The sequence below is a fragment of the Acinonyx jubatus genome, chromosome B1 (genome assembly GCF_027475565.1).
Source record: "Acinonyx jubatus isolate Ajub_Pintada_27869175 chromosome B1, VMU_Ajub_asm_v1.0, whole genome shotgun sequence".
NCBI lineage: Eukaryota > Metazoa > Chordata > Mammalia > Carnivora > Felidae > Acinonyx > Acinonyx jubatus.
In genome coordinates, this window is record NC_069382.1 from 37,678,126 (window position 1) to 37,693,957 (window position 15,832).

General features: G+C 33.7%; 1 protein-coding gene across 19 annotated transcripts in view; it reads right to left on the reverse strand.

Moving 5' to 3' along the window:
• PSD3 (pleckstrin and Sec7 domain containing 3) overlaps positions 1–15,832 on the reverse strand; it is a 780,457-nt gene that overhangs the window by 352,436 nt on the left and 412,189 nt on the right. The window lies entirely within an intron of this gene.

The following is a 15,832-nucleotide window of genomic DNA, read 5'->3' on the forward strand; positions in this document are numbered from 1 at the left end:
ATAAGTGACACTTGATCATGGTGTATCATTCTTTTAACATATTATTGAATTTGGTTTACTAATATTTTGTTGAGGATTTTAAGTTTCTATGTTCATCAATGTAGTGGCCTATAATTTTCCTTTTTGTGTGGTGTCCTGTCTGGGTTTTTTATCAGGATAATGCTAGCTTTGTGAAATGTGTTGGAAAAGGCTCCCTCCTCTCCAATTTTTTGGAAGAATTTGAGAAGAATATTAAATATTATTTGAATGTTTGACAGAATTTGATAATGAAGCCATCTGATCCTGAACTTTCATTTGTTGAGAGGTTTCTGATTATTGTTTTAATCTCCTTACTGGTAAAAGTCTATTCAAAATTTCTATTTTTTCATATTCAGTGTTGGGAGATTGTATGTTTCTAGGAATTTGTTCATTTCTTCTAGGTTGTCCATCTTGTTGGCATATAATTTTTCATAGTAGTCTTTTATCATTTCTGTGGTATCACTTGTAACTTCTCTTTCATTTCTTATTTTATTTGAGTCCTCTATCTTTTTTTCTTGGTTGATCTAGCTTAAGAGTTTATTGATTTTGTTTATATTTTCAAAGAACCAGCTCTCATTTTCACTGATTTTTTTCTACTGTCCTTTTAGTCTCTATTTTATTTATTACCTCTCTGATCTTGAGAATTCATATGAATATTAGGCTTATTTTTTTTCTATTTCTGCAAATATTTCATTGGGATTTTCATACAAACTGTATTGAATTTACAGATCACCTTCAGTGATCTTAACAATATTGTTTCCAATCCATGAACATGGGAAGGCTTTCAACTTATTTGTGTCTTCTTTGTCTTGTTCTGTAGTAAGCTTTGTATCATCTTCCAAGTTATTTCTCTTTTCTTTTGTGCATTGCTACACGAATTTCAGGATTCATTTATCAATTTCTGCTCCCCCCCCCCCAAAAAAGGCCAACTGGGATTTTGACATTGTACTGACTCTTAAGATCATTTTGGAGAGTATGCCACTTTAACATTAAGTGTTCCAAACCATGACCATGGGATAACTTTCCATTTGATTTCTTTGAACAATGTTTTGTATTTTTCACCATCAATGTATTATCATATTTTGTTAAGTCTATTCATAAGTATCTTAGTATTTCTGATGTTACCATATATAAAATTAATTTCATTTCCATATTATTCATTACTGATATATAATATATATAGTTGATCTTTATATATTCAACTTTTATTTTGCAGTGTTTACTGAACTTGTTTTTGAGATTCTAATAGTGTTTATTTTTTGGTAGATATACAATTTTCTATATACAAGATCAGGTCTTCTGCAAACAGATAATTTTACTTATTCCTTTCTAATCTTGATACTTTTTTTTCTTGCCTTATTACTCTGATTTGAATCTTCAATACAATACATACAAAATAAAAGGCACAAATTTATATTCCTACCAACATTGTACAAGGATTATCTTTCCTACAAATCCTCACCAGCGCTTGTTAACTCTTGTTTTTTTCATAATAGCCATTTTAACAGGTGTGAGGTAATATTTCATTGTAGTTTTGATTTGCACTTCCCTTATGATTAGTGATGGTGACCAACTTTTCACGTACCTGTTGACCATTTGTATAGATCTTATTTGAAAACTTCAGTTCCTTTCTCAATTTCAATTTTCTTCTTGCTATTGAGTTGTAGGAGTTTCATATATATTTTGGATATTAATCCCTTATCAGATATATCATTTACAAATATTTCATCTCATTTTATAGGCTGTCTTTTCATTTTGTTGATGGTTTCCTTTGCTGTGCAAACTTTTTAGTTCAATATAGTCTTGCTTATTTTGCTTTTATTGCTTTTGCTTTGGTGTCAGATAATTAAAATAATTATCTCCAAAACCAATGTCAAAGAGCTTCTTTCCTGCTGTTCTCTTTGAGGATTTTATGGTTTCAGGCCTTGTATATATAAGTCTTTAATGCATTCTTGAGTTAATTTTGTGAGTTGTTTAAGATAGGGATCCAGTTTCATTCTTTGGCATGTGGATAACTAGTTTTCCCAACACCATTTATTGCAGAGACTATCTTTTCCCCATAGAGTATTCTTGGCTCCCTCGTCAAGTATTAGTTGATTGCATATGTGTGAGTTCATTTCTGGGCTCTCAATTCTGTTCCATTGGTCTGTGTGTTTATTTTAATGACAGTACCATACTGTTTTAATTACTGTAACTTTGTAGTATAGTTGGAAATCGAGAAATGTGATTGCATCTGGCTATGTTCCTTGTTCTTGAGTTTGCTTTGGCTATGTGGGGTTTTTGTGGTTCCATACAAATTTTAGGGTTGTTTTTCCTTTTCTGTAAAAATTGCCACTGAGATTTTGATAAGGAATTGCATTGAATCTATAGATGGCTTTGGGCAGGTTGGACATTTTAACAATATTAATTAGTCCAATCATGAACATGGGACATTGTTCCATTTGTGTCTTCAATTTCATTCAACAATGTCATCTAGCCTTCAGTGTACAGATAGATCTTTCACCTCCTTGGTTAAATTTATTCCTAAGTATTTGATTGTTTTTGGTGCTATGGTGACTGGGATTATTTTTTTCTTTTTCAGATATTCTCTCATTAGTATATAGAAACACAACTGGTTTTTGTATATTGACTTTTTATCTTGAATATTAACTTAATTCCTTTATTAGTTCTAACATTTGTGTGTGTGTGAAGTCTTTATGGTTTTCTATACTTAAGGTCATGTCGTTTGCAAATGATTTCATGTCTTTCTTTCTTTTCAATCTGGATTATTTTATTTTCCTTGATGGGTTGATTGCTCTGGCTAGGATTTGCATTACTAAGTTGAATAGGAGTAGTGAGAATGAAAACCCTTGTCTTGATCTTAAAGGCAAAACTTCCAACATGTCACCATGGAGTATGATGTTAGCAGTGATATAGCCTTTGTTTAGGCATACATCGATAATCAATGTATTGAGAATTGTTACCAGGAAAGGGTATTAAGTTTTGTTAAATGCTTTTTCTGGGTCTATTAAGATGACTATACAATTTTTATCTTTCATTCTATTAATGTGATGCATCATATTTATTGAATTGTAAATGTCGAAACATCTTTGCCTCCTAGAGATGAATCCCTATTGATCACGGTGTGTGTTCCTTTAATGTGCTCTTAAATCTAGTTTACTAGTATTTTGAGAATTTTTGCATCTATATTCATCAGTAGCCTGTAAATATCTTTTCATACAGTGTTCTTATCTGGCTTTTGTATCAGGGTAATGTTGTTCTTGTAAATGAGTTTGGAAATGTTCCCTCCTATTCTTGAATTTTTTGGAAGAGTTTGACAAGGACTGGCATTAATCCTTTTTTAAATGCTTGAATTCACCAGTGAAACCATTTGGTGCTGGGTTTATCTTTTTTAGGAGGTTTTTGATATTGAATTAATCTCCTTTCTCATTATTGATCTGTTCAGGTTTTCTGTTTCATGATTCAGTCTTAGCGGGCTGTATGAAATAGATCCATTTATTTTAGGTTGTCTAATATGTTGGAGTATGATTGTTAATAGTTTATGATTCTTTGTATTTCTGAGGTATCTGTTGTAATGTCTCTTCTTTCATTTGTAATTTTATTTTAGTCTTTCTTTTTTTTCATTATTCTACTTCAAGGTTTGTCAATTTTGTCTATCATGTCATAGAACCAACTCTTGGTTTTGTTAACCTTTTCTATTTTCCTATTTTCTATCCCATTTATTTCTGCTCTTAGCTTAACTATTATTACCTTTGTTTAGCTAACATTGGGCTTAGCTTGTTCTTCTTTCAGTTCCTTGAGGTATAAAGTTATTTGAGATCTTTCTTTTTCTTGACATATATGCTTATAGCTGTAGTTTTCTCTTAGAACTGTTTATGCTGCATCCTATAAATTTTAATATGTTGTGTTTCCATTTTTTTTTATTGTCTCAAGATACTTTTTTATTTCCTTTTTTATTTCTTCTTTGATCCACTGGTTGTTAACTTCCATTTGTCAATTTTCCAGCTTTTCTCCTGTTTTTGATTTCTATTTTTATTTTCTGAAATTTGTGGTCAAAAAAGACACTTGATATAATTTTTATCATCTTCTATTTCTTGAGACTTGTTTTGCAGCCTAGCAATGATCTATCCTAGAAAATGTCCCACATGTGCTCTAAAAGAATATGTATTCTACTGCTGTTGAATGGAATATTCTGCATATGTCTCCTAGGAACATTTGGTGGACAGTATTGTTCAAATCACCATTTCCTTACTGATTGTCTAGGTCATCTATCTATTGGCGAGAGTGGAGTATTAAAGGCCCCAACTATTACTGTACTGTTGTTTATTGCTCCTTTTGGTTCTGTGAGTACTTGCTTTATATATTTTGGTGCTCTGATTTTGGGCATATTATCTCCTTTCCACTTGTAAGTTGTTCATCCAGTTAGTTTGGGACAATATTTTAGGTGCCTACACTTAGAACTGTTATATCCTTTTGGTGGACTGACCTTTTCATTATTATAAAATGTCTTTGTCTCTAGTACGTCTGGTCTTAAAGTATATTTGGTTGATATTAACACAGAAACTCCAATTCTCTTCCAGTTACTGTTTACTTGGTACTTCCTTTCTCATTTTTTAACTTTCAACCTATGGTCTCTGAATCTAAAATGTGTCTCTTTTATAATGCACACAGTTTAATGCTTTTAATCCATTTTTCTAATATTTTAAGTCCAATGTCTGGCTTTCCTTGGAGACAGTTTCTGATTGCTATCTTTGATTGTATAGAGGCTATACTTTTCTATTTCTTTGCAAGTCTCATAATTATTTGTTGAAAACTAGAGATTGTAAATAATGTGGTAACTCTGTACATCAGATTTGTCCTTCTCCCCCCGTTTGTTGTCACTGTATTGTTTGTTTAGTGGCTTTTCCTGAATTAATTTTTGTTGTATGTGACCCATGAAAGTCTCTACTCCGTAAACTCAGTAATCAGCTTATTATTGGACAGAGATTTCCTTAAATGTCTTGAACGAATAAGTATCTCAGTCTTGCCATGAGGTTGTGTGTGCATGTTAAGGAATACCTTCAATGCACCAGGAGACAGTTTATAAATCTGTTGTAGTCTTCACTTTCTGTTTATGCAGAATCTCAAGGATTGTCAGCAGTATGAGCTTAGGGTCTTTTCAGGTTTTTTTCTGGGAAGGTGGACATAGATTCCCAAGAATATGTCAGAGTTTACCAGTGTGCCTTATTTCCCGGCTTTTCCTGTTAAGTTTTTTGGTCAGCCTCTTGTTTGCCCAATTGTTACTAGCACCTAATGCAGCAGTATTGTTTAACAACTGTGAACTGTCAAATGCTCTGGGGAAAAGACTTTTTTTTTACTGAATGAGCCAGTCAGATCAAAGAAAGACAAGCTCTGCAAGTGAGGATTTTCCAGTGAGCTGCCAGACAAATTGAGTAATGACAATTCCCTGGGAATGGGGTTTTTGAGGGAGTTCCCCACAGCCCATTCTAGTGAATGCTAGGCTTCTGGTTTTCACAGCTACTCTGATTGTGAGACTATATGTTTTCAAGATTACCTGGAGTTGGGGAGAGGAGATGGTAATAGAGCAAGTTAAAACCTACAAATCTTACTGTTCTTATGGATCTTCAGCTGTTTTTTGTTTTCTTCAATAAATACTCTTCAGATTGTTGCAAGGTTTCTGTTAATCTCCAGTTCTGAATATAGTGATTTTGACCATTTTTTGCAAGTATTCTCATTGTATTTTTGGAGGACCAGATTTTCAGAAGTCCTTACTGTCATTTGGAAGTACTTTCCCCTCAATAAGACCTTTAGATGCTAATGAAAGAATATTTTAATGCCAATAGTTAATAACCACATCAAAAATTCTTTTTATGTTTAGCTACTTAAACTTGTAATAAAAAAATTTAGAGGGCACCTTTAAAAGGAAAGAAGGGTATTTTTTTTCAAAATTCTTTTGAAAAAAGATTCATGAGCAAATATATTTAATGATCATTAGGTAAAAAGTTTCTTTAGGACACCATGAATTTCTATTATAAGTTATAAATAAAACTTTCACCATTTAATTAACAATTGTCATGTTTTATAACATTTAAAAACAATGGTAAAGTCCCTGGCATTATTTTGGTTTATAAAATCATACGTCATTCTAAATTCAGACTTATTCTATTTACTTGCTTATTTAGCATTGCTTTTTGTATACTTTCACAGTGACCACAAAATTTTCTACATTAGTGTAAAGATACCTTTACACTCACAAATTTTGAAATAAAAATTAGGAAAATAGCAATTAGGGGAAAAATGGATATGTAAATTCAAACCAACAAAAACTATTCATATATTTTGGGTTCTCCATAGTAAGGAAGCATTAGTACAATCAATCACCTTATACCCGGTGCCTCAATTTGTCTAATCCAAGAAAATAATCAAGATACATGGCTTTCTATTTGTCAAAGATGCCCAACAACTTACTGAATATTTGATTAGTTGAGGTTATTTATAACTGCTACTTATTGTCTTCTTACTCACTGGTAATTTCTAGGTAAAGCTTAGGCAGAAAAGCAAAGGGTCTCATCAGTCCATTTTGTGCCTATCATATACATTTAAACACTGAGCTTTTATACCATTTTCATCATGGAGTAAAAGTAAAATGAAGTCTTTGTTCATCAAGAAACACTCCTTCCCATAATACCTGGATTTTTCCTTTTTATTATACCAAACTGTGTCAATTATTTTGAAATATTATTATTCAAATATTGTCCAGTGAACAAAGCTAACTATAATCACTGACTGTGTATCTCAACCATTCACATCTATCACAGAGAAACTCACACATTGCCATGGTTCTATTTTCTTCCTAAATATATTCATACCTTTGGAAAAAGGTAGGCTTGCTCTGGAACAAATGCTGGTCAGTTACATGCCAAGGCAGTAATTTCATAGCACCTTTTTATATTCTGAATTCCTTCCCATTAAATGAATAGAGCATGGAGGTGTGAAAAGCCTCATGCACTGAGAGTCACAAAAATTGTCTCTTGAAATCAATGCAACATTTCCAATCCAATCTGAGATATTCAGTGAATATGAACATCAGGATCTTTAGCCTTAAAATCCAGAGACACCTTTAATCAAACCTAAAATTTAACATGCAGAATGGAAAATCCATAAAAAGTAAGAATTCTATTTGAAAACTCAAAGTACCAGGCAGGCCCAAATCTTGAATTTTGGGCCCATGAATGAAATATCTGTAATGAGAGGAAATATTAAGCAAAAAGATGAAAAACTGAAGACTAGAGGTTCATATTCCCAGATAAATTCAAGACTATTCTCCAAAATGACTGTACTGACATTTTCAAATATACTCTCTTATAATACAAAAGAAAGAGCTGTTTTCCCCATTTGTTTTCTTTTAAAGATACATTAAATTAAATGCCTTTTAAAGAGAAATCCTTTGATGAATTATTTCTGAAAAACTGAACTCATACATGTTTTTAACATGTTCCCAATTCAGAATGTTAAGTAAAAGGATCATCTTCAACGTTGCTCTACTATGTGTGGGAGAGACAGCAAAAGTTTCATGGACTAAGGGCCGGGGGACTGGAAAAGAAAAGTTCTGAAAATTTGTGTAAAGACCAGATAGGAAATATTTTAGGCTTTATAGGCCATGAAGTCCCTGTTACAACTACTCAACATGTCATTTTAGTGTGAAGATGTAAAGAAATGGGTGTGGCTTTGTTCGATAAAACTTTACTTATGAAAACAGTCTATCAGAATTTTGCCTGTGGGACATACTTTGCTGACCCCAATCTTTTTTCTTTTTTTTAAGATTTTATTTTTAAGCCCTCTCTATACCCAACATGGGCCTTGAACTCACAACCGCGAGATCAAGAGTCACATGTTCTACCAAGAGTCTATATGCCATGCTCTGAGCCAGTCAGGCACCCCCACTGACCCCTGATCTAAGAGAAAACTAGAAGAAGTAGAATTTGTGTTGAGCACATCATGAGTGAGCAAGCAAAACAGATTAGGATTCCTGATGTATTCTGTGCCTTATTTTTAAAATTATGGCATTTTTTCCCACTGGGCTGATAATCAGTTCCCAACTTTACTGGTAATAATGAGAGCAAAGGGGCAAAGTTAAGATGAAGAGATTCCTTCTTTAGAGTAACCTAGAAACCATATAATCTGCTGTCCAATATTCTGCACAAGAATGACCAAGTCTTTGCTTTGAGTATGCTTTCCCTGACAACTGGAGGAATGGAACCTTCTTCAATGCTCCAGCCAAGACCTAACCTAAACTCAGTTCTAAGGGAGAGCTACTAACAAGGCCAACTATCTCAAGTATTTGTTAGGAAAGCAAACCACAGCATAGACTCTGACCTACAGGTTAAAGAATTAGGCAAAATAATCCTAAAATTTTTATTTTCAATAACGTAGAGTCTGGAAGCTTTGTGGAAAACATGCTTTCAGAGAAACTAAGGGCTCTCATGATCCATTGGTAAAATCTGGCCTCATAAACCTTGGGATATCGAAAACACAGTAGGTATACCTGCCCACATGACAATTCCATCTCCAACATGTTACAATAAGTGGGGTAAAAAAAAAAAGTATACTACTGATTTGGTAATTACTTTAATTCTGTAGTTCTGCTACAAGTTCCTATTTTGCTTTTGTTTTGTTTTCTTCTCTATCAAGTAAGTTTAATTGTATTATGCTGCCCTCAGGTGTCCACTTTTTTATATGCATGATTAGCAGGCAAAGTAGGATCCTTTGTAAATTTAGAAACCAAGATGCTGTCATATTCCAAGTATCCTTTCACAAACTCCAATCACAGAGCTAATGTAAGTATTAAAGAAGTTCAACATTTAGGGATATCTGAAATATTACTTGGGCTTTTCCTGCCACTTGTGTAAAAACACTGCCATTGAAAAAGGAACTGAAGTGGTTTAAAGAAAAAATAAAGCAACTGATAGTAGTAATATTGTAACACAGTGGCTCTCAAAATAGGATTCATGGATCCTGTCCCCAGTGTCCATGAACTCAAACCTAGTGTTATAATAATACTCAAAACATTTCTTTCACTCTCACAAGTTACAGTGGAGTAAAAGCCAGATGACTTCTGACAAACTATAACCAACTAAATACAGAAGCAGAGGAGTTAGTTGTCTTCTATTAAGCCAAATACGAAAGTCTCCCCCAAATATTTTAAATGCTTTACTTTTCACTCATTTTTTGTTTTTCTAAGTATAATTATTATTCATTAAAAAGAATTGTTATCCCCATATGATTTCACTTATACATGGAATCTAAAAAACAAGCAAATGAACAAACAAATAGGTGATGGGGATTAAGGAGGGCTTTTGTGATGAGCACCCAGTGTTGTATATAAGTGCTGAATCACTAAATTGTATACCAGAAACTAATATTATGCTGTATGTCAAGTAACTGGAACTTAATTAAAAACTTAAAAAAAAACACATAAGTGTTTTTAAAGTTAAAAAAAAAAAAAGAACAGAAACAGACCCATAAATACAGAAAAGTAGCTGATGGCTCCCAGAGGGGCAGAGGGTAAGGGGATAGGCAAAACAGGTGAAAGGGTGTGGGAGATACAAGCGTCCAGTTACGGAATAAATACATCACAGGATAAAAGGTTTAATATAGGGAAAATAGTCAAGAGTTTGTTAATAGCATTGTATGGTAACAGATGGTAGCTACAGTTGTAGTCAGCATATCATAACATACAAACTTGTCAAATCACTATGCTGTACACCTAAAACATTGTGTGTCAACATAACATTGTGTGTCAACTATATTTCAATTTAAAAAAAAAGGTACAGACTTCTAATTATAAAATAAATACCTCATGGGGATGTAATGTACATCATGGTTAATACTGTATTGAATTTTCAAAAATTAAGAGTTGTAGCTTGGGGCACCTGGGTGGCTCAGTCGGTTAAATGTCTGACTCTTGATCTCAGCTCAGGTCTTGATCTCAGGGTCATGAGATCAAGCCCCAGGTTGGGCTCCACACTAAGTGTGGCCCTACTTAAAAAAAAAAAAAAAAGAAAGAAAGAAAGAAAATTGTAGCTTAAAAGTGCTCATCACAAGGAAAAAAACCTGTAACAAATGTTAACTGGACTTATTGTAATGATCATTTTGTAATATATACAAATATTGAATCATAATGCTGTACACCTAAAAATACATAAAAAATAAAATTCACTCATTTTAAAAGAAAAAAGTATGCTATTCATTTAATAGGCTTATTAATGCTATTTTAAAATAATTTAATATTTTAAATCTTATCCATTTTAATTTAACATAGTAAATAGTAATGGATATAACAAAAGTTCTTTGGGGAACCTCAAAAAAATTCAAGAGTAAAAAGGGATTCTGAGACCATAAAGTTTGAGAAGTACTATAGTAGCAGACAGATTTTATCACAACTTCATAGAAAGTGTTTCCTCTGAAATTTGAGAAGATAAAAGAAAAGACACTGACCTCATTATCAAATTACAGAGACTAAATTCTACTTTTAACTTGTCACAGAAAGACCATTAACTTAAGCAGTGGGATTAAAGGTAAGAAGTTTGTTTACCTTCCTCACCCTCACTTCTCCTTCTCTCCCCAAAACATTTGCACGAAAAAAGAGCAAAAACAGATTTAATATTGCATTTCATCTGCTTTCTTTTACCACTTTCTACTGTTGAGCTGTGCAAATGTGAAAAGTTCATAATGGTAAGAAGGAAAAGGAAAGTCATTATGCAGTGACTGAATAATGTATATAAATTAGATAATCTGAGGTCTTTAAATGAGTCCCATTAACCCAACTCATATCCGTGGTATATTTTCCATGTATGAACCTATTCTAAAAAAAAAGTGAAGAAAGAAAGAAAAGGAGAAGGAATTGGCTAGGGAGGAAGAAATGGAGGAAATAAAAAAAGGAAGGGAGGCTTTCATTTTGAAGAATCACAGAAGCCAAGAAAATCTACCAGTGCATGATTAATTTTGACATGCTTAAAAAGGCATTCCTACTAAAATCTAGGTAGCTGTCAATTTGACCAGTCATTGTATTTTAAAGGTCATTTCAAAATTGAAAAATCTGGGATGCATGGGTGGCTCAGTTGGTTAAGCATCCAACGCTTGATTCTGACTCAGGTCCTGATCTCATGGTTCATGGGATCAAGCCCCATGTGGGCTCTGCCTTGACGGCACAAAGCCTGCTTGGGATTTTCTCTTTCCCTCTTTCTCAGCCCTTCTCCCACTTGTTCTCTTTCTCTCTCTCAAAATAAATAAACATTAAAAAAGTAAATAGATAAAATAAAATTGGAAAATCTGAAATCAAGAAAGTTTTCTATAAAAACATTTCCACAGCTGATGGTTAAGGTTCTTAGGCTATCCCCCAAAAGTTCATTCTGAAGAAAGGAATAGTAAGAGTAAAACTGAATCCAGGGCCCCACCAGAAACCCTTGGCAACTTTGAGGCTAGACCTGATGCTTCTATGAACTTTCAGTATCATTGAGAAGCTCCTGGGATGAGAGCCCACTAGAAGTCACTGGGGCTAGGGAGCTCCCAGTGAGGTGAACAGAAAGACTTGGCACCAAGGAGGTGGAAAAGAGGTAAGGGAAGGAGGCTGTGCTGGCTGAATGCAAATTAAGAATGAGGCTAGAATCTATAGTTGGGTAAAACTCAATAAGGAAACAAATGAATGCCAGGGATGGCTTTCCTGGCAGAGGGCATCAAGGATATGGGGCAGACAGGAAGAGAAGGTATAGATAAGACAGCTACCTAAGACAAAGGGAGAGCAGCAGGCAAAATTCACTTAAGACAGCTGCCAGTTATAAAAATGATAATTACAGACACAGAGACTTTTTAAGGATATTAACTACCTATCAACCTTAGAGGTTTGTGGTGCTTTTGAGGCACAATATAAAAAGTAAAAGCATTAAACAATTCTTATAATAGTCATTTTCCACTTCTGATAATAAACCAAACATTTTACCCACTTAAAATTCTGTGATCCTACAGAGCCAGTCTAGGAATTAAAAACTCACAATTACCAATGCAGTTTACAAACTGAAAAATAATATACTCCTATGACCTATGTCAAACTGAACTCCACATATATTTTTAACATTATTCTATTACAAAAACTATATTTTACCTTTGACTTTTTCTCCCCTCTACCAGTATGGTATACTAACTGGGTTTTATCCCTTATTCAACCTATAACCTAACACCAAAAACAAAACCAAGACAACACAGTAAAGTCCTGCCTCATACATTAAATTCAGACCTCTGAGGATGATATTCAACACACCTGGAGTATTCCAAAGACATTTATAGGATGCCCAGCCTGAGCCAGATACAGCCACCACTCCAGAAGAACCACAGTCCTCAACTCCCTTATACCTGTGGAGAGTGAGCTAGCTCTTGCCAACACTGAAAAGCATAGTGGACACCTTGGGTAAAATTGCTAGTAAAAATACCAAGCCACAGTATGAAAGGGTAGCTTCTGTCATAATATCTTCATTAAAAATAATGTCCTGGCTACTGCCTCTGACTATGGCCTGGCCCTGCACAGCCATTGTCTTGTAGATCTCTTTTGACTTTTAGTTGTGAAATTCACCTACTGATTGTGTACTCATCTATCCTACACTTCATTACAACTCAATCTGTATCTAAAACTTCCTTCCACCTCAGAGTCCTGCCCTGGTGAGAAGTTCCTGCCTATTGTCCTGTCCCTACCACCTGCCTTTATCCCCAGTGATAATCCTGCCAGAGGGCTGAATCTCAACTATGATGGAAGTACCAAAAGCACATTTGAAGATTAGTCCAGAAAATAAATAGGCCTGAATTTATTCTAACATGACAAAATCCTTTTGCTCAAACTATTTCCAAGAAAAAGATTTTCATATTTTCAACTCTTTCCATGTTCATAGTTCAAACAACATGTAATACAACTTAGTTTCAGTATAGCAAGAGAAAACCACACTCTAGAGTTTGTTTTAATAGAAATTTATCTGTATGTGCAAAAGTTTAATTTACATATATATTTCATAGATGGAGGCATTTTAAAAAGATTACTTAGCAAATTAATCATGTGGCCACAATTATAACATATTTATCTAAAAGAATAAGCCACATGCAGACAAATAAAAGCCAGTCAATACTATTGCTAAAATAATGATACATCATTCATATTTTTAAAAAAATAGACACAAAAGGGAATCAGCATTTTTAGTTCCAATTAAATTATAACATCTGAATGAATTTCTCCCCAAAATATTGCATACGCCTTAGATTTTTTTTTCCTAGTGTACTTATTAGTGAAGTTCAATAATCCAGTGATTAAATTAGCTATAATTAAAATTAAATAGCTCTCCAGTGCTTTTCCACCTTAGCACCTCAGTTACCTGCTACCATTCTTCAGTTTAAAGGATTAATGGAAGTTATCCTAGCCAACACTCCAGAAATGAGATTTGACTTCCATGAACATCTCATTCATTTCCCATCCTTACCCAAATGGCACAGAACTTGGATAGAGACACTAAAAGAGTTTGTTGAATGATCAAATAAATTAGAAAAAGAAAGAAAGAAATTCCAACATGTAACACTATATTAGATTTATTACATTAGTATACATTCTATTGTTTTATTAGTAAGAAAGTTAGCAGAACAAAGGCCCATATCAGTGCATTTTCAGTGTATCATTCCTTAGAGTAAATAAAGCCACAAGAAAGATTCACAAAGTAAAGCCAAAAGAATTCCCAAGGTATGCCTCCCCCACTGAAAGTATGAGAACACGCTTATCTTGGTACTTCTTAAAAAGGTCATGCTATCATGGCACAATGGTATGAAAGAAAAAGAAAATGGTTTATTAGTTTACTCCCCAAGAGGATTATTCTGACATTGGATTGAGTAATGAGAGGTAATGGCCTAGGCAGTACAGCCTAGGAAGGTGAAAAGGGGAAAAGGTTAGAAATGAACCACTTTATATTTTGAATGGTTCACCTTCAAAGGGGCCATGCTAATAAGTCAAACAAACATGATAACAAAAAATCAGGCAACCATGATGCAAGAGAAGCTACATCCAGAATTATGGATAAAAACTTACCACCTAGAAGGAAAATTTATTTTTTAAATGAATCCATAGTTTGAAGATAAGAGAAACACATTTTCATATGGTTAGTTCTCATGATAACAACTATCTATTTTAACAGACTTTTAACAGCATGCATTGTAAATAAGGATTTAAAAAACTCTAGTATACAAAACCTAAACAACAGATAACCCTAAGTATAAAGCATGCATTTTCAAAAACAAAGCTAAGAACTAATAATCATTAAATACATGATTTTGATGATATACAGAGATTTACTTGTACTTATAATATTCTCCTTCTTATATGTAATTCTGCCACCACAGCCAAATATTAATTATAGTATGACTGGCATAACTGAAGCTAATAATAAACTGTTCATTTGTTTGCTGTCTCTTACTGATAAACTCTTACATTCTAGTTGCCAAAAAGAAGTATGATGCTTCATTTAATCTCTTTTCAAATATTCGAAGGAGGTATGAAGACAGAGCAAGAGCAAATCCAAGATCTGTGGTTCTGAACCTATGGGCTAAAGACACTGAGGTGCCCATGCCTAGTTGGATATCAAGCATGCTGACTTATCTGAATAAATAATAAACCTCACACCTTTATCTCCTCCTGTTTCAAATTATTGTGATTAATAAGTTACATATTTATTTGAAAGTATTATTAAAGCAAAATTAGCTTTTTAAAAGGTAATTTACCTTTTAATAGAAACCAATCTTGCATCTAACAACTGCCACAGAAGTTCTATGAGATCCTCAACCTTTAAATAAGAATTGATTCTTTTTTTTTTTCATTACACATTTTCTCAGTAAACAGACACTAAATGTACAACCATCATATATGGATGGGACCTCAAAATAACTCATGTGAAGAAGATCCCTCATGCTGGGACTCTCTGATTTAGACCAAAGTTATATGTGGACAAGAGCACTCAAAATTGTCTCTTTCAGCTGAAAGGTTGAGAAATTTAGTGTGAAGAAAAGAAGGGGACAGAATTGCAACTGTTATCACAAGACAGGGAAAGAGGAAAGCAGGGAAAACTTGCTTCACTGGTAAGAGAAAAGCAGAGGTCAGGACTATCCACTGATTCGTCCTCCCCTTGGCAAGCTGGATGAGTTTAGATTCTGATCCTCATTTCAAGGCTCACTAGTACCTTCATTTCCATAAGATGTATTACAGCGCTATTACTCCAAAATGTCCCCTGAAAAAAATCTACATTCTTAATCTCTATCATCTCTGGACACATGTTATGCATGTCAACAAGTCACTAAGTTATTCTAAATTCACCTGATGCAAACTGCAAAAGGAATTTCTTGGTTGAGTATCATGAGATTTGTGAAGGCAGCGTTAAACTAACTGTCACTAACTACATCTCCTCTTCAGTCTTCTGAGGGTAGAACACTTCTTTCCCTTCAGTCCATCTTAATGGTCCCATAGAGCTCCATTTTGCCTTAAGGAAATTATGTGGCCTTTTGAAATAGGAGAACGAAATTGGACTGATAACTGAGTTTTAGTTCTTTTAATTGTAAGATAAATCATATAGCAAATCAAGGGATGATTTAGATTCTTTAATTACAAGAAACCTGGTTTTCTCTTCAAAATAAATGGACTGGAGGGTATGAAAAAGTTTTTGCGCTAAATAAGTATATATTGGCCTATATTAAGCTAAAACATTCTTATTTTCTCTAATATAAATAGTTTAAGTAAATG